General features: G+C 45.7%; 1 protein-coding gene across 3 annotated transcripts in view; it reads left to right on the top strand.

Annotated features, from left to right (window-relative positions):
- The first annotated feature begins 2,084 nt into the window (after positions 1-2,084).
- The window catches only part of Ap1b1 (adaptor related protein complex 1 subunit beta 1), a 51,114-nt gene continuing 36,559 nt past the window's right edge, over positions 2,085-16,639 (top strand). For 2 of the 3 annotated variants that reach the window (XM_069994581.1, XM_069994583.1), the window contains exon 1: positions 2,085-2,239. The gene's annotated coding sequence lies outside the window, so the exon portion shown is untranslated. Of the gene's footprint in view, positions 2,240-2,503; positions 2,583-16,639 lie in introns of those variants that run through there. The other variant, XM_069994582.1, reaches the window with a different exon arrangement.

Below are 16,639 nucleotides of genomic sequence, written 5' to 3' on the forward strand. Positions count from 1 at the left end.
AGGTAATCGGGGAGGGAATGAGAGAGAAAGAGGGACCAGCTGATACTAAGCAAATAGAAAAAAATGTACATATTACCCAATTTATAAAAAATTAGTTTTACTGTTAAGGTCATAGAGTTCATAAGCAATGTAGATTAAGATAATGATGACTATCATTGTGAAGATTAAAAGGTGTTTGTGACTTTAGCTAAGTATAACTAATGCTACAGTATTGTGAAATTTATTTAGTCACTTAATCTCAATAAGGAAATATTTGGAAAAAATAAAAAGACAAAAAATAGTCATAAGATCTGGGTGCTGGTAGCTCACACCTATAATCCAAGCTACTCAGGAGGCTGAGAGCTGAGAATCGCAATTCAAAGCCAGTGTGGGCAGGAACATCTATGAGATTTATCTCCAATTAACCACCAGAAAACTGGAAGTGGTGCTGTGGCTCAAAGTGTAGAGCACTAGCCTTGAGTAAAAAAAGTTCAGGTACAGTGCTCAGGCTCTGAGTTCAAGCCCCGTGAACAACAACAAACCGTAAGAAGTAGGGAATTGATGGCTTATGCCTGTAATCCTAGCTACGCAGGAGGCTGAGATCTGAGGATCATGATTTGAAGCCAGCCTGGGCAAACAAATTTTCAACTTTTATCTCCAATGAGCTAGCAAAAAGCTGAGAGTAGAGGAATGTCTCAAGTGGAAGAACATCAGTGGTTCGAAATTCAAGGCCCAGTAAAATATCATATGAGCTAGACTTTAATCCCAACACTGAGTTGGCTGAGGCAGGGGGATCTTGAGTTCTAGGACAACCTGGGCTACCTAGACCTAGTCTCTAAATAAATAAGTAAATAAATAACCAGATGACAGGTTAAATCTAGAAGAATATTCATCAAAAATATTAAAAGTAATTGTTTCTGGGCACCAGTAGCTCATGGCTATAATCTTAGCTACTCAGGAAGCTGGAATATCAGGATTGCAGTTCAAAGCCAGCCCAGGCAAGAAAGCCTGTGAGACTCTCATCTCCAATTAACCATCAAAAAGTCTGAAACAGAGCTGTGGTTCAAGTAGTGAAGCACCAGCATTGAGCAAAAAAAGCTAAGGGACAGTAACAGGCCTTGAGTTTAAGCCCCAGCACACACACGTGCGCACGTGCACACACACACACACACACACACACACACATCAGATTGTCAGAAGACAATGGAACTGCATGTGATTTTTTGTCTTCTTTCTTACTAATATATGTCTATTTATTTTGTTTTTTTTTTTTTTGGGTCCGGTCGTAGGGCCTGAACTCTGGGCCTGGGCACTGTCCCTCAGTTCTTCAGCTCAAGGCTAGCGCTCTACCACTTGAGCCATAGCGCCACTTCCGGCTTTTTTCTTTTTGCTTATGTAGTGCTGAGGAATCGAACCCAGGGCCTCTGGCATGCAAGGCAAGCACTCTACCACTGAGCCACCTTCCCAGCCCTAATATATGTCTATTTGTGTACAATGAAAATATTTAATAAAGTACCCTTAAAGAGCAGAGTGTATAATATTTCAGATGGGTTGAACAAAAACATTATTTAGTAGGAGGAAAAAAAATGAATGGTACCAGAGTCAGAAATGGCATGATGGGGCCACTGAGACGTCGGCAAAAGAGGAAGCAGCACGTTATGATAAGGTTCCAAGCAGGCGCTGATGTTTTCCTCCAGAACACTGAATTCTCAAAGGGCTGCAGCAAACGCCTGGAGTCTGAGCAGTTACAGCTCTAGTTTGACTCTCTTATTCTCAAGGACAGTGACCTTGTGTAAAACCCTCTCAGGGACTCAGTTTCTCCCTCTGCAACTCGGAAAGAGATAAACCTCAAGGTCTTCATAACCGTTTTGGCTCCATCCCGTTAACAGCTTTTCTAAGCACCAAATGGGAGAGCCCCGCTAAGCAGAGCGGAAGCCGCCGAGGTTAACATCGGTCGGCCACACCCCCTCAGGCCACGCCCATACGGCCCGCCCCCTCCAAGGCTCCACCCCTCCCGGGTTGTACTCTTGACCCCGCCCCCGGCGTGCGTCTGCCGGAAGTTCCCGGGCGCGCGCGGCTGTGGCACCCTCCCTTCTCCTTGCCGTGCGTCCACCGGAAGTGCCCGCCCGGCAGGTGACAGCCGCGGGGCTCAGAGCGGCCGGCTGCACCGACGCACCGGGGGAGCCGGAGAAGGAGGCCGCGGACATTTTGCTGCTAAGCCGAACCGAGTGGTGACACCCGGAGCCGTTTGGACCTAGGGGTGAGGAAACGGGGAGCTCAGCGAGGCTGGGGAAGGAATGGGCCGGCGTCCGGGGTCCGCGGTGAGGGGGCTGCGGGGTCAGAGGTCACGGGGAGGACGCGGCGGCGGCGGCGGCGGCGGGGCGCGAGCGGCGTCTCCCGCCGCAGGAGGCGGGAAGGCTGTGGGTTCATTCATTTGCTCGGCGCTCGGCCGGCCGTCTGCAGCCTGCACCCGGGCCGCGCTGGGTCTGCAGCGACTTCTAGACTTGGGCCCGCCCGGGAAGCCCGTTCCTGGCCGGGGAGAAAACTCCGAGGCCTCTTCGGCGTTTTCGGGCTTCTCTCTCTGCCAGGTTTCCAAAGTGCGAGTGAGTATGCGGGAGGGGTGTCAAGAAATAGCCCTGCTCCCCCCCCCACCGCCTCACACCCCCCCCGTGGAAGGCCAGGGCTTGATCTGCCCTTTGGGTCCTGGGGAGAGGTTGACGGAATGGGGACACCTGTGATAAGGCTATTAAACACCAGTTGGAGTGAGTTGGAGTGACAACTGGATGGTTATTCCATGCCTGGTTATTACTCCCAGTGTTACATTGAAGCCTCACAGCAGCCTGCCTCAGGTAGCTCTTGTTGCCCTAATTTTTATCATCGGGGACACTGAGGCACACGGAGGTGGAGTCACAGATGGAAAGTTAAGGTCATTGCAGTGGCGGAAGCAGAAGCAGAGTTTCTAACATAGGTTTTCGGGGACCAGCAAAGTACAGAAACAAAAGAAGCTGGATTTGGGGTGTCGGAGTTGTTTTTTTACTCATTTGGATTGATGTTGAGATGTGGCCTTATTGCTTGTTTTTTTGTCTGATCTTCAAAGGGGGCGTTTGGTTGACTTTCTTTAGGAAGCTGTTGCTATAAGTGACCTAACCTTTCAGGACAAGCACTTAAGGTTTTCCTATCGGGAAACCAAACCGTGAGACACAAAACAGGACATCCACGATGCTAATATTTAGCTAGAAGCTCTGGAGAGCAGTTGAGCCACATTCCTTTCCCAGGGAAGAGAAAAGAACCACATGACCCTTAGGAGATCTTTTGGTCCTAGATTCTAGAAGAACATACCCAAGGGAAGGGTCTTTGAGCACCTGAAAAATAGGCAGGCCTGTGTCTGGGAGATGGTGACATGATTTAGTGTCTCGAGGACAAGACTCAAGCTGAGCCTTTTTCCTTTTGCAGACATTTCACTTGTGGCAATTCTGCTTCAGTTTCTCTGATAGCAGCACATTTCTATCCACTGCTTGTACATAAGCCTTAATGAACCTGCGCTTTCTACATGCTTCTGAAGAAACCTATGGTTATTAATGTTACTGTAATTCCTTCTCTTTCTCCTTTCTGATCTGTTTCCCTAGTTCCATTCAGTTCACAGAAACTTAATATTGTCACCTTATCCCCATCCTTCCAGAGGATTTTGAGATAAAGTGACTTGTCACAGATGGTAGGCACATGAGCAGAGCTCAGAGCCTCTGTATCACTGTCCTCTGTTGAGCCCAGACATCTCTGACCTCTTCGAAACTGTCATGAGCTTCACTAGATGGCAAATTGTTTCGATGTAAAAATCATCTGTTGAGTCTAGGTCAACCAGGAGCTTTACCACGAATGACTTAAAGGACAAGTAATGATGTAAAGACTGTTCCCTGACACCTTCAGTTAGCCCTGGGCTCCAACCCCAGCTCAGTGACTTCCCAGAAGTGGGACCTGCACAATTTACTTTCGCTGAGTTTCCTTTACCTCAGCTCTAAAATACTACTGACCACCCCTTGCCTTTTTCCTCACCCCTGCTGTCTGTAGGTGTTGGATGAGGAAACTGCACAGCCTATTACTTCGGAGGCTGCCTTAACTTGAATCTGATCAGTGCCTGCTGGGGCCTGTGTCAAGCCTGAGCAGTGTTACTTCCTTCTGCAAACAGACCTTTATGTACTCAGGACTTCTCTTAGCCTTTCGTTTCACTTCCTAAAAGTGTTTCAGAAAAACTTCAGTCTATTGGTCCTGTAGGGTCTGGCCTTGGACTTTCATCTTTTTCTAGTCATTTTTGAAATTTCAGGTCTTAACTGCTCCTTTCCCAGGAAAGTCACGTCCAGCAGCAAACATGGCCTGGATCTGAGTGTTGCACTTTGGCAGATTTCTGAAGTTGAACAGGCACCTGTTCCTGGAAGATGTTTCTTTTTCTAATCAGGTATTTCTGTCGAAGATAGGTCATTGATGTTTCCACAGGCCAGAAGAGGTCTTTACCTCTTCACACAAAAATGAACAAATAATCACCTGAGCAGTTAGGGATCCTTCCAAAACATCCTGCTTGTGAAAATCCATCAGTGGATTTCCACTGCCCTAAAGCTGAACTCACGTTCCTTGGCCTGGCATCTAAGGCCTTTCAAGTCTGACCCCAGCCTCTGTCTCCTTCCTCATTCCTCCACCTGGTGCTGCGCCTTCCATCTCCAGTCAGCTGGGCTGCTTGCCACTTCTGCAAGCCCCACTTCTTTACCTTCCTGCCTGTGCTTTGGGCTCCCTCCTCTGAAGCATACCCCTGTCCCCCTTGCCCTACCGCCTCTGCTGGATTAATGCTTGGTGCTTCCATCGAGTTGTTACTCCAACTCACCAGCCCTTATATGTCCCTCCTTGATATACTGTGACGGTCATCTGTTTACTTGCTTGTCTTCTTAGTCCACCACCACATTTTGTCTTGAGCTGGAAGCAAGATTGAAATGGTAGAGTGCCTGCTGAGCCAGTGCAAGGCCCTGAATTTTAACCCCAATACTGAAGAAAACAAAAAAACAAAAAATAAAAACGAAAAAATCTGTCTGTAGCACCTAGTGAGGTATCTGTCACTGAGTCAGGCACAGTAAATATTTGGCAAGTAAACTGATCCTACACTCTAATGTTCTGTCCATCCTCATGTCTTCCCAGAAGAAGGGATTGACTGTTCCTGAACTACTGTTGCTATCCCCAGAGTGCCTCAGGCCTTCAAAGAATAGGATTTGGAAAGGAGGTAAACACTCAGTAATAGTGACTGACACTTATCCAGTTTTAGGAGGGCTTTGTATGTGTTGACTCTTGGCAGCCGGGAAAAAAAAAAAAAAAACCCTTGTCCTTGGATTGTGTCCTGTTAGCTGATGGAGCTCACTGTGGCTCTAGACTTTCAAGCATTATGCTCTTTGCATCCTCAGTCTTGGCCTTGGCTTTCACCAGGAATGTATCTAAGGTTGGGAGGCCCCTTCTAGTTAAGGTAAGCATGTGTCTGGTTGATTCCATAGTCCCAGAGTTTATCAGCAATCAGGATGCCTTAGTTACTGTGTACCCTAAGCCAGAAGATGGAAGTCAAGCCTCAAAGGCTTTAAAACAACACTTCAGTATTTGTTTTTTCAGCACTTCAACAGCTGAGTTCTGTTGGGTGGGAGATAGGTTTTTTTTTTTTGTTTTTTTGTTTTTGTTTTCTTGGTCATGGGGCCTGAACTCTGAGCCTGGGCGCCGTCCCTCAGCTCTTTAGCTTAAGGCTAGCATTCTACCATGAACCATAGTGCCACCTCTGGCTTTTTCTGTTTATGTGGTGCTGAGGAATCGAACTCAGGGCCTCATGCATGCAAGGCAAGCACTCTACCACTGAGCTACCTTCCCAGCCCCTGGAGATAGTTTTTTAATCACACTCGAATTGCTTTTAGGATTTTAATTCCACATTGAAGATAGAATGACATTTCAGGAGAGCTATCTGTTGGATCTGCTTCTGTCTGAAAAAGATCATTCTTTGATCTTTTTTCTTTTTTTTTTTTTTTTTTTTTTGTCGGTCGTGGGGCTTGAACTCTGGGCCTGGGCGTTGTCCCTCAGCTCTTCAGCTCAAGGTGAGCGCTCTACCACTTGAGCTACAGCGCCACTTCCCATTCTTTGATCTTGAAGAATTGAATTGCTAGATTTTGAGACAAAAAGAGACTTCTCAAGATCAGCACTCATTCAGTCACAGTCCATTGAGACCTGATAGTGACTGGCAGTGGGTTGTGTCAATAGGTAAATAAGCCAGACTGCTTCTTTATAGGGTTGCTTTCTCCTGGGGAGAGAAGCAAGGTGAAAATGAAAAACAAATGCAGTGATTAGAACTGACAAATCATGGAAAAAACAAAAGGTGTAGCAGCCAGGGCCAGGCATGGTGACACATGCCTGTGATCCAGCCACTCAGGAGACAATGATCAGAGGATGCAGATTTGAGGCTAGCTTGGGCAAAAAAATAGCAAAAACACCTTTCAACCAATAAGCAAGATGTGGTACATACCTAATATCCCAGCTACAAGGTAAGTACAGGTAGGATGATAAGGGTCTAAGGCTGACCTGGATAAGAACACAAGACCATATCTGAAAAATACTTAGAGCAAAAAAAAAAAAAAGGGTTGGAAGACATCGTTTTTTGTTTTTTGTTTTTGTTTTTGTCAGTCATGGGGCCTGAACTCTGGGCCTGGGTGCTGTCCCTGAGCTCTTCAGCTCAAGGCTAGCACTCTACCACATGAGCCACAGCGCCACTTCTTTTTTCTGTTTATCTGGTGCTGAGGAATTGAACCCAGAGCCTCATGCATGTGAGGCAAGGTACAACTGAGCCACCTTCCCAGCCCCAGAAGACATATCTTTTAAGGTAGCATACTTGCCTAGTAAGTGCAAGGTCCTGAGTTCAAACCCCAGTACCCCTTTAAAAAAATAAATAAGTGTACTACAACACCTTCAAAAAACTGTAAGTCTGATCTAGATTCTGATCTGCTCAGAATCTCCCCTGTGAGGATGCTAAGTAACCCAGAGTAAAAACCATCATCCTTACTTGACTACAGGCCCCTCCATTCTCCTCTGGCCACATACCCATTGCCACCTCCCTGCTCATTCAGCTGCAGTTGCCTCAAATCTGCCAGATAGGCTTCCATCTTTGGCCTCACTGCTTTTCTTTCCATTTTTCTCTTTTTCAGTGTCAGGGCTCAAACCCAAGGTCTTATACATGCTAAGCACAACCCCTGAGCAACACCCCATCTCTAGCTTTTTTTTTTTTTTGGCCTGGCAGGCTTTTCCCTGGTGTTACTTGTCAACTTCTCAAAGAGACCTTCTGTGGCCACCCTACTTAATGTCAACCTCCTTTCCCCTGCCCCATGCTTCCTATCCTCCCCTTATCTCTTTGTCTGAAAAGCATTTATGAGATACTGTATATTTTATTTATGTTGCTTATCGGTCCACCATGAGGTTGAAATTCCTTGAACAGACAGATTTTTGTTTCACTGCTGTGTCCCCACCACATACAACAGCTTCTGGTCCGTGGAAGACATTAAGGAAATATATGAAAAATAAAAATACTAGGAGGTGGGGACAGACTACCTTCTTAAGTGTCTGTAAAGTGATGTCATCTAAGCTGAGATTGGAAGGATAAGTTCCAGCAGCCCCACAGAGCAGAAGAGGATAATCCAGGCAGGATGGACAAGAGCAGAGTAGTGAGAACAAGGCACTTACAGGACATAGGGCCTGCAGGGCTGGAGCAGGCTGTAGTGAGCTGGCTTCACTGAAGGAGTGACCTGAACATTTCCCCCGTTTCAAATTGTGCTCAAATTGTACCTCATCATCTACCCTTTTCCTTTTTTATCATGTATGTACCCTTCCAATTATTGGCTGGTACTTTCAAATTCAATATAGTCAAGCAGCAAGCCAGAGCCCATGTACTCTGATCCTGGCAGACCCAGTGAACTAAGCACTAGGAAACAAGTGTTCTATAGCTGAGGTTGAAGTTTTTCCCAAGCAGAGTTGAGGACTAGTCATTAAAATATTTATTAAGCACCTGCTATTTGCCTGGTATGCAATTAGGAGGTAGGAAGGAATACAGTAGTTAACAAAACAGGCAAAGTGCTTGTTCTCATGAGTTTGTGCTGTAGAGGGAGAAAAATGAACACATCTTAGGGATGAAACTAGAGGTCATCATGTTGACTGAAACAGTCACACTCAAAGACAAATTACGTGTGTTTTTGCTCATAGATTAGACCTGAAAAAAATATATAATAATATGACATGATTGCAAAAAAAAGGACTACTCTTGGAAAAGAAAAAGGGGGAGAAGGAAAGGTGAATATGATCAAAGTACTTTATGTATGTGTATGAAAACAGTATTATAAGCCCTACTAAAAACTGTTAAAAAGGAGGAGGAGAGAGGAGTTAAACAGCAATAGAGCTAGGCACTGGTGGCTCATATCTGTAATCCTAGCTTCCTCAGGAGGCTGAGATCAGAGGATTGAGGTTCAAAGCCAGCCTGGGCAGGAAAGTCTGTGAGTCTGTAAGACTCCTTTCCTGCAATTAATCACTAGAAAACCAGAAGTAGAATCATGGCTTGAAGTAGTTGAGTGCTAGCCTTGAGCGGAAAAGCTCAGGGACAGCTCCTGGGCTCTGAATTCAAGCCCCACAACCAAAGAGAAAAAAAGAAAGAAAAAAAAAAAACAGTAATAGAGTTGGGGTGAATTTGATCAAAGTATTAAAGTATATAGATTGTAAGTACTTTGAAGGATCAAAAGAGGAACATAGACTAGGAAAAAATAAGAGAAGAGAATTAGAGGAATATGCAATTTTAAATAAAGTGGTCAGAGAAGGCTTCAGTGAGATGGTGAGGTTTGAGCCAAGACTTAAAAGAAGTGAGAATCACCAGGTGCTGATGGCTTACACCTGTAATCCTAGGCCAAGATCTAAAGGATCAAGATTGTAAGCTGTCCCAGCCAGAAAAGTCTGTGAGACTCCAGCTCTAAAATAACCAGAAAATGCCATGCTGTAGGCGTGGCTTAAGTGGTAAATGGCTAGCCAAATAAGCAAGCTGAGCAAGTGTGAGGCCCTAAGTTCAAACCTAGTACTGAAAGAAAAAAAGTGAGAATCTGAGCCATGAAGCTATCTGAAGATAGAGCTTTCCTGGCAAAGTGAACGGCATGTACAAAGGCTCTGTGGAAAAATGTCCATTGTGTTCAAGGATCAGCAAAGATGCCCATGTGCCTGGAGCTTAGGAAGTGCTGGGGAGTTTGAAGAAGTAGTGGTGGAGTGGGTTACATCCCACCCAGGGCCTGGTATGGACTTGAGCTTTTACTCTGAGTGAGACAGGGAGCTGTTGAAGGACATTGGAGGGGTACCACTGTCTTAAACTGTAATGGAATGATTCTGGCTGTTGCTGAGGTGTGCTGTCTGTGGAACAGTATAAAAACAATCTCAGTGGGAGATGGTGGCATAAATCAGGTTGTGATGGAGTTAGGAGAGGCCCCTGTGTGCATTCTGGATTAATTTTGAAGGTACTGTCAGTAGGATTTGCTGAGGGATGGGTGGTGGGTATGTACTCAAGGGTGACTGAAGTTGTTAGCCTGTGGGACCTGGTAAAGATGATGTTGGGCCAGGTGCTGGTGGCTCATGCCTGTAATCCTAGCTACTCAGGAGGCTGAGATCTGAGGATTATGGTTCAAAGCCAGCCCAGGCAGGAAAATCCGAGACTCTTTATCCCCAATAAACCACCAAAAAAACTGGAAGTGTGGGCTGGGAAGGTGGCTCAGTGGTAGAGTGCTTGCCTTGCATGCCTGAGGCCCTGGGTTCGATTCCCCAGCACCACATAAGCAAAAAGAAAAAAGCCGGAAGTGGCGCTTTGGCTCAAGTAGTAGAGCGCTAGCCTTGAGGTGAAGAGCTGAGGGACAGCGCCCAGGCCCAGAGTTCAGGCCCCACTACCGGATCCCCCCCCCCCAAAAAAAAACAAACCTGGAAGTGTCACTTTGGCTCAAGTGGTAAAGCACTTGCCTTGAGCTGAAGAGCTCAGGGACAAGACCCAGGCCTAGAACTCAAGCCCCATGACCAACAAAAAAAAAATTTTTTTAAGATGATGTTAGCAGTACCTAGTTGATACACACTACAGAATGAGCAGTTGGGGGGAGAAGGCAGCTGGAGGTCAATTTTTGTTTTGTTCAGTTTGAACCACTTGCTGGTCACAGAGACATTAAAGTGGAGTAGTCAGTTAAGCAGTTTGAGTACAGGAGCCAGGAATTCAGGGAGGTTAGGTTGGGATGCAAAGCTGTGAGTTGTCAGTGTGAAGATGATACTTAAAGCCATGACACTGGGCTGGGTGCTAGTGGCTCACGTCTGTAATCCTAGGTACTCTGGAGGCTGAGATCCAAGGATCACATTCAAAGCCAGCCCAGGCAGAAAACTCCCCAGGAGACTTTTTTTTGGTTGGTCATGGGGCTTGAACTCTAGGTCTGGGCCCTGTCTCTGAGCTCTTCAGCTCAAGGCAAGTGCTCTACCACTTAAGCCACAGTGACACTTCCAGTTTTCTGTTGGTTTCTTGGAGATAAGAGTCTCACAAACTTTCCTGTGTGGGCTGGCTCTGAACTGCAATCTTAGATCTCAGCCTCCTGAGTAGCTAGGATTACAGGCATGAGCCACCAGAGTCCCGCACGCACCATTAGACGTTTATCTCTAATTGACTACTCAAAAACTGGAAGTGGCGCCGTGGTTCCAGTGATAAAGGACTAGCCTTGAGCACAGAGGCTCAGGGATAGCGCCTGAGTTCAAGCTCCACAACCGATGACAGAAAAAAAAAAAAAAAAAGCCATGGCACTGGATGAGATCACCAGAGGCAAAATGTGTAGATGAAAGAAATACCAGGCTGAGTTCTGGGGTTCTCTGGATTTGAAGAAGTGAAAGAGCACAGGAAACAGAGAAAGCCTAGAATGTTGGGGTAGGAGGGAAAGCAGAGAATGGGGTCTCCAGGAATCCCAGAAAAGAAAGGAAGCATTTCAGGGGGAGGGAGGTAAACAGCAGTCTTGGTGCTCTAGGTGTCACTTGTCATGTGATAGACCTTTGCATCTTCTTCTGCAGTGTCCAGCAACATAGCCTGACATCCAAGACCGCTTGAACCTCCTCCTCCCTTCCCTTACCTCATCACTCCTTTCCTCTCCCAAGGCCAGGCTGAGCATGCCTCTGAGCATGCAGGCATGTGTGGGCCTTGGCTGTAGCTACCATGAGAATGAAATGAGACAGAGGCTATAAATCATTCAGTATCCAGCCTGCTCCCCAGCGGTGACACCTTGTTATACTGGTATCTTATGGGTGTTCTCTGTGCCACCCTTGTACCTCCCTTTCTAAATCTGACCCATCTTGCCATGCCTAGCCAATTCATATGTGAACTCCCATGGTGTTCCACCTGCCTCAAAAAAAAACCCTGCTCGGAGCCTTGGTGGCATCTATCTGCAGGGCAGGATCACTCTTCTGACCATGGGTCTACAAGAGCCATGGTGGGGAGACTGTCCTTCATTTACTCTGTTGCTTCTTGTGGGGCACAGTTCCAGCAGGCAGCAGGCAGCCCTGCACATGGAGTGGAAGACTGTGAGAACTACAGTTCTCCACTGAGTGTCCCATTGCCCAGGTGGGAAAACAGCCCCTTGCAGCCTCGTTCTTTGATCTTGGCCTCCCTTCTTACCTTGTTCTGGTATTGCCTAGAAGAAGCCACCCTTAGCCCTTTTTTTTTTTCTTACAAATAAAGAAACATTCCTTTTTTTATCTTCTCTTTCTTTCTTTTTTTTTATTGAGTTATCATGTATTTGTAATATAAGGGGGTTCAATGTGTCATATTTCCGTACATGAATAGTACACTTTCTTTAAGCACATTCATCCCCCTCCACCATATTTTCATTGTTCCTCCTCCTCCTCTCCCCTTGTCTTTTTCTCCACAGCAAATATTTCCATACATTATTGCTTGTAGGTTAGTTGACAAACTGGCACCTACTTAGCATGAGGTCCTAAGGACTTGGTGGGTGCTGATTTGAAAACATTCTCTTACATGTGGCATTTGTCTGACTTTGGTTCTTTTCATTTTGAGGTCTTTAATTGTTAGTGGGACTCAGGAGACTGATTTTGATTAATCAATTTTCATCCAACTCTCAAAAGGCCCATTAACTTGGCAGGCTTGTCCTAGGCTTTCACTAGGCATATTACCAAATACCAAACTTGATGTTCTTGTTGTTCAAGGTAGATGGGCTGGCCCTAAAATAACCTGCCATTCAACATCTGAGGGGCTGCAGGATGTGTGGCAACCTGCTTCTCATACTCTAGCCTGGAGCCGGTGTGTTTCTGCCAGGTTTCATTCAGAGAGGAGTAGCCTTGCCGGGCAGAGTGGGACCAAGTTATTGTGAGGACTAAATACAAAGCTCTTTACTAGTGTGTGTCCCATGGTTCAGGTTCATTTGCCTCGGCTACCACCACCACCTTGACAGAAGAACATAGCTTGTTTTCTCAGTTTGCTTTCTCTGAACTGACTTGAAAGAGCCTGTCTTTGTAACCATACTGACTCAAAGAGAAAGTCTGAAATGTGGTTTCTCTACTCCTGACTCACCTTCTAACCATCAAGTTGGTCTTACCTGTCTTGCTGTCTGTTAAGTGAACTTTAGTACTCCCCTTTGAGTAGCCTTTTCCTTTTTTGGCAGCGTTGAGGTTTGAACTTGTGTCATTGCATTTGCCAGGCAGGCACTTAACCATTTGAGCCATGCTCCCAGCTGGTTTTGGTTTGCAATTCTCCTGTTTATGCCAGGTAGCAGGATGACAGGTATATGCCACTGGCAAAATACCAGCTACTAGTTGAAATGGGGTCTTTCTAGCTTTTGCAGATCATGAACCCTGAGCTTCCCAATGTTAACTCTCAGGTAGTTGAAGTTACACACATGAGCATGTCTTTAAAAATACGACAGCTGCCTTGGAATGTAGCTCAGAGTACTTGTTTAGCATTGTGAGTCCTGGTTTCCATCCTCTGCCCTACAAAAAATAAGTAAATAAAAAGAGATTCTCGGACAAGTGAGGAGTGGTAAGTAGTCATCATCTTATCAAGCTCTAAGCCTCATGGGGGCAGCACAATAGGGCATGGCTTATAGTAGTGGACGTTGTGAGGTGAGATGAACTGACTCGGTCCTTGAAACAAGGTGAAAGCAGAACACATGGGATGATAAGAGTGTGATAATAACCATCCTGACCACCTATTTTCTTCCTTACCATACTGTTCCCTTACCTACCAGCCTATTCTCTTCCTTAGCCACCTCCTTCCCCTCCCTTTTTCCTTCCCTCCCTCCTTTCTTTCCTTTATTTTTTTAAACAGTGTCTTGCTTTGTAGCCCAGGTGAGCTTTCAACTTGTAATCTTCTTGCCTCAGCCTCTTGAGTGCTGGGATTACAATTGTGATCCCCACATCTGGCTTAACTTAGTCCTGACTCTCCTTGAGTTCATCCTATACTGCTATCCTGCTCCTGCCTGAAGCAGGTTTCTGAGTAGTTTTTGATCAGGGCAGGGGTTAACAGTCAAAGCTCCTAACACAGACCTTCAGGGAGTGGTTTTCCTTGCATGGATGTCTTTGCATTCAGAGAGGAGTTGTGGCAACTGGATCACACCTGGTCAAGTCTTTTTCTGAGCTTTCTTTCCTGCGCTGTTTCTCTGGTTGTTCTCATAACACCTATCGGCTCCCTTGTTGATTAACCAGAGGCCTGCATTGTTCAGAGCATGAGCCAGCAGAGCCAGCCCGACATTTGTCAGCCCAGTGCAGAGCTTGCCTGAGCTGTGCTGACAAGAATCCCTGCTCTATGGTTAGGCAGGTGGCTCAGTGGTAGAATGTTTGCCTAGTGTGCATGAAGCCCTGGGTTCGATTCCTCAGCATCAGGTACACAGGAAAAGCCACTATGGCTCAAGTGGTAGAGTGCTAGCCAGCCATGAGCAAAAGAAGCTTCCAGTCACTACTGTGCCCAGGCCCCTGAGTTCGAGCCCCAGGACTGGCAAAAAAAAAAAAAAAAGAAGAAGAAGAGGAAGAAGAATGGTGATAGACTTGAAAAACCAGCAATTTAGTTGGACTTATACTTTGTGAGTATTTTCCCAGGGTCACTCAGCTGTTGGAAGCAAAGCCAGACTTCTTGGCAGCTATACTGGCACTGAATCAGTCTTGCCATTTGCTGTGTTGGCTGAAAGTTAACTGCAAAGCTTTACATTCCTGATCTGCAGTTTTCACTTTCTGTTATTTATCTTGATCAGTAACGGACCCTTGGTTTGGTGACTTTCTTGAGAATCTACCTTTTCATTCATTGTGCCAACAGACATTTTTTTGAACTGTTGGAATGTGCCAGGCATACTGCCAGTCACTAAGTTGAAGCAATACACAGGACAGATCTCAAATTAGAGGTGTGGGGAGAGCTTGGAGAAGTATGAGGCACCATGGAGGCTAATGTCAGGGGGCTGCTGCCTCCTGCACACAGAGAGGCTTCTCTGGGCAGCAGAGTCTGCACTAAGGCTAGAGAATGAGCAAAGAAGGGAATCGTGTTTTCAATAGATGCAACCTTTCTTCTTTTAGACCTGGTAACACATAGAGCAAAATTTCTAAGTTATAAGAGGAGGAATGATGAACAGTCTCTTACCTCCCTTTTTTCTGGAGGAATCCTGTTAACATCTCATGCTCACCTTTTTTTTTTTTTTTTTTTGTGGGCTTAAACTCAGGACCTTGTTCTTGCCTCTTCTATTTATTCTAGAACTTAATATAAATGATATAAATGAAGTCCCTGATGTGTGGTTTTTGCATTTCTTCCTTTGGTTTGTTTTCTGTGGTGATGAGGATTGAATGCATGGCTTCATGCATGCTAAATGTACATTTTATCCCCCAACTACACTCCAGCCCCAATTACATTTATTTTTAGTGAGCTTTCCTCATTGTCCCATGTCAGAAGGCATTGGTGAAGTACAGACAGCAGCAGGAGAAGGTGGAATTGCAGAGGTTAATATGTCTTAATACTGTACTTTTTTTTTTTTTTTTTAGTCAATCATGGAGCCTGAACTCTGGGCCTGGGTGCTGTCCCTCAGCTCTTCAGCTCAAGGCTAGCACCCTACCACTTGAGCCACAGCACCACTTCCAGCTTTTTCTGCTTATGTGGTGCTGAGGAATCAAACCCAGGGCCTCATGCATGCAAGGCAAGCACTCTACCACTGAGCCACCTTCCCAGACCCTGTAATCTTTTTTAAAGTTATTAGTATTAGCAATTTTGAGATTCTGGAGAATTGAAGTTGAAATGTATTCAGTATTTTCTTAGATTTTTATTATCCAAATTGACTTTTTTAGTGGTAGGGTGTTTGCCTAGCACACATGAAGCCCTGGGTTTGATTCCTCAGTACCACATAAACAGAAAAGGCTGGAAGTGGCGTTGTGGCTCACGTGGTAGAGTACTAGCCTTGAGCAAAAGAAACTCAGTGTCCAGGCCCTGAGTTGAAGCCCAAGAACTAGCAATATATATATATACGCATATACATAGATGTATAAAGTCTTGAAAATTTTGAGGACTTGTTAAATGCAGTCCTAACTTTGGTGGCTGAAATCCAAACTTGGTGGATAGCAGTATTTTCATGAGGTTGTTTTTGTTTTTGTTTTGCTTTGCTTTTCTTCCTAGGACCTAATTTTTCTGTTTTGATCACATTCCATTTTTTTTCTTGGCTTGTGTAGATTCTCACAAAGATTTATCATCTAGCAAGCTTAAAGCAACTATATTTGGGGTCTTCTTACTCAGTTCCTTTAAGTCTAAAAGGAGGTAAGAGGAACTATTTCAGAGATGGAGCAGTGAAGTATTAGTATTGTATAGGCATGATGCATCAACTTGAATCGGGCACAGCAGGGACAAAAACAGAGGAACACCTTCTATTAACTTTCCCCTGCTAGCCTCTTGAGGCCTTCCTTGGCCTGGAAGTGATTAAATTAAAGGATTCATGCCCAGAATTCTTACTCCTTAGCAAGTGACTCGTCATACTGCCCAAAGCACTTTCTGACCAAGATGGTCCCTGTAAGCATTTGCTGCCACTTCCAAAGACAACTTTCTTAACTTGCCGCCTACTTTCAAGGAAAAGGACTTAACCCCTTTGTCATCCCTGTAGTAGGGATGCAGCGCCTGGCAGCAACTCACCAGGGCCTGGAAAAGCATGTCTTCCCAGGACATCTGCAAGCCCCACCTAGTACTGAGCGACAGAGTTTTCCCCATTCCTGCAGAGAGAATGCAGAATTGCTCTTGAGCTGGCATCCAAGAGACAAAAATACACAAGCAAACTCATAACAGAAAAAGGATGCAGAGAGAAGGCGCCCTTCAGTAGGTGCCCGAGCTGTGGGGGAACTTTCCCAGTGGTGGGCTTTCCTGTTTTTAAATCTGGGCTTTGGTATAGCTTTCCAAAGCATTCTTTGCCCAGCATTCCCTTGCTCCTCTCATTTGCTGGATAGGCTCACCTTCAGAGGGATACGATTTCTGCATCATCAGTCCTGTGGGGCCCTCTGCAGAGGGATCTGCAGAGTAGACACCGCAGAGGTCAGCAGCAGCCCACGCTGGCAGCTCAGGCTGTGCAGTGTCCATGAGCATCTGAGGTGCCTG

Source organism: Dipodomys merriami, unplaced genomic scaffold, assembly GCF_024711535.1.
Source record: "Dipodomys merriami isolate MVZ:Mamm:240054 unplaced genomic scaffold, mDipMer1.0.p SCAF_45, whole genome shotgun sequence".
NCBI lineage: Eukaryota > Metazoa > Chordata > Mammalia > Rodentia > Heteromyidae > Dipodomys > Dipodomys merriami.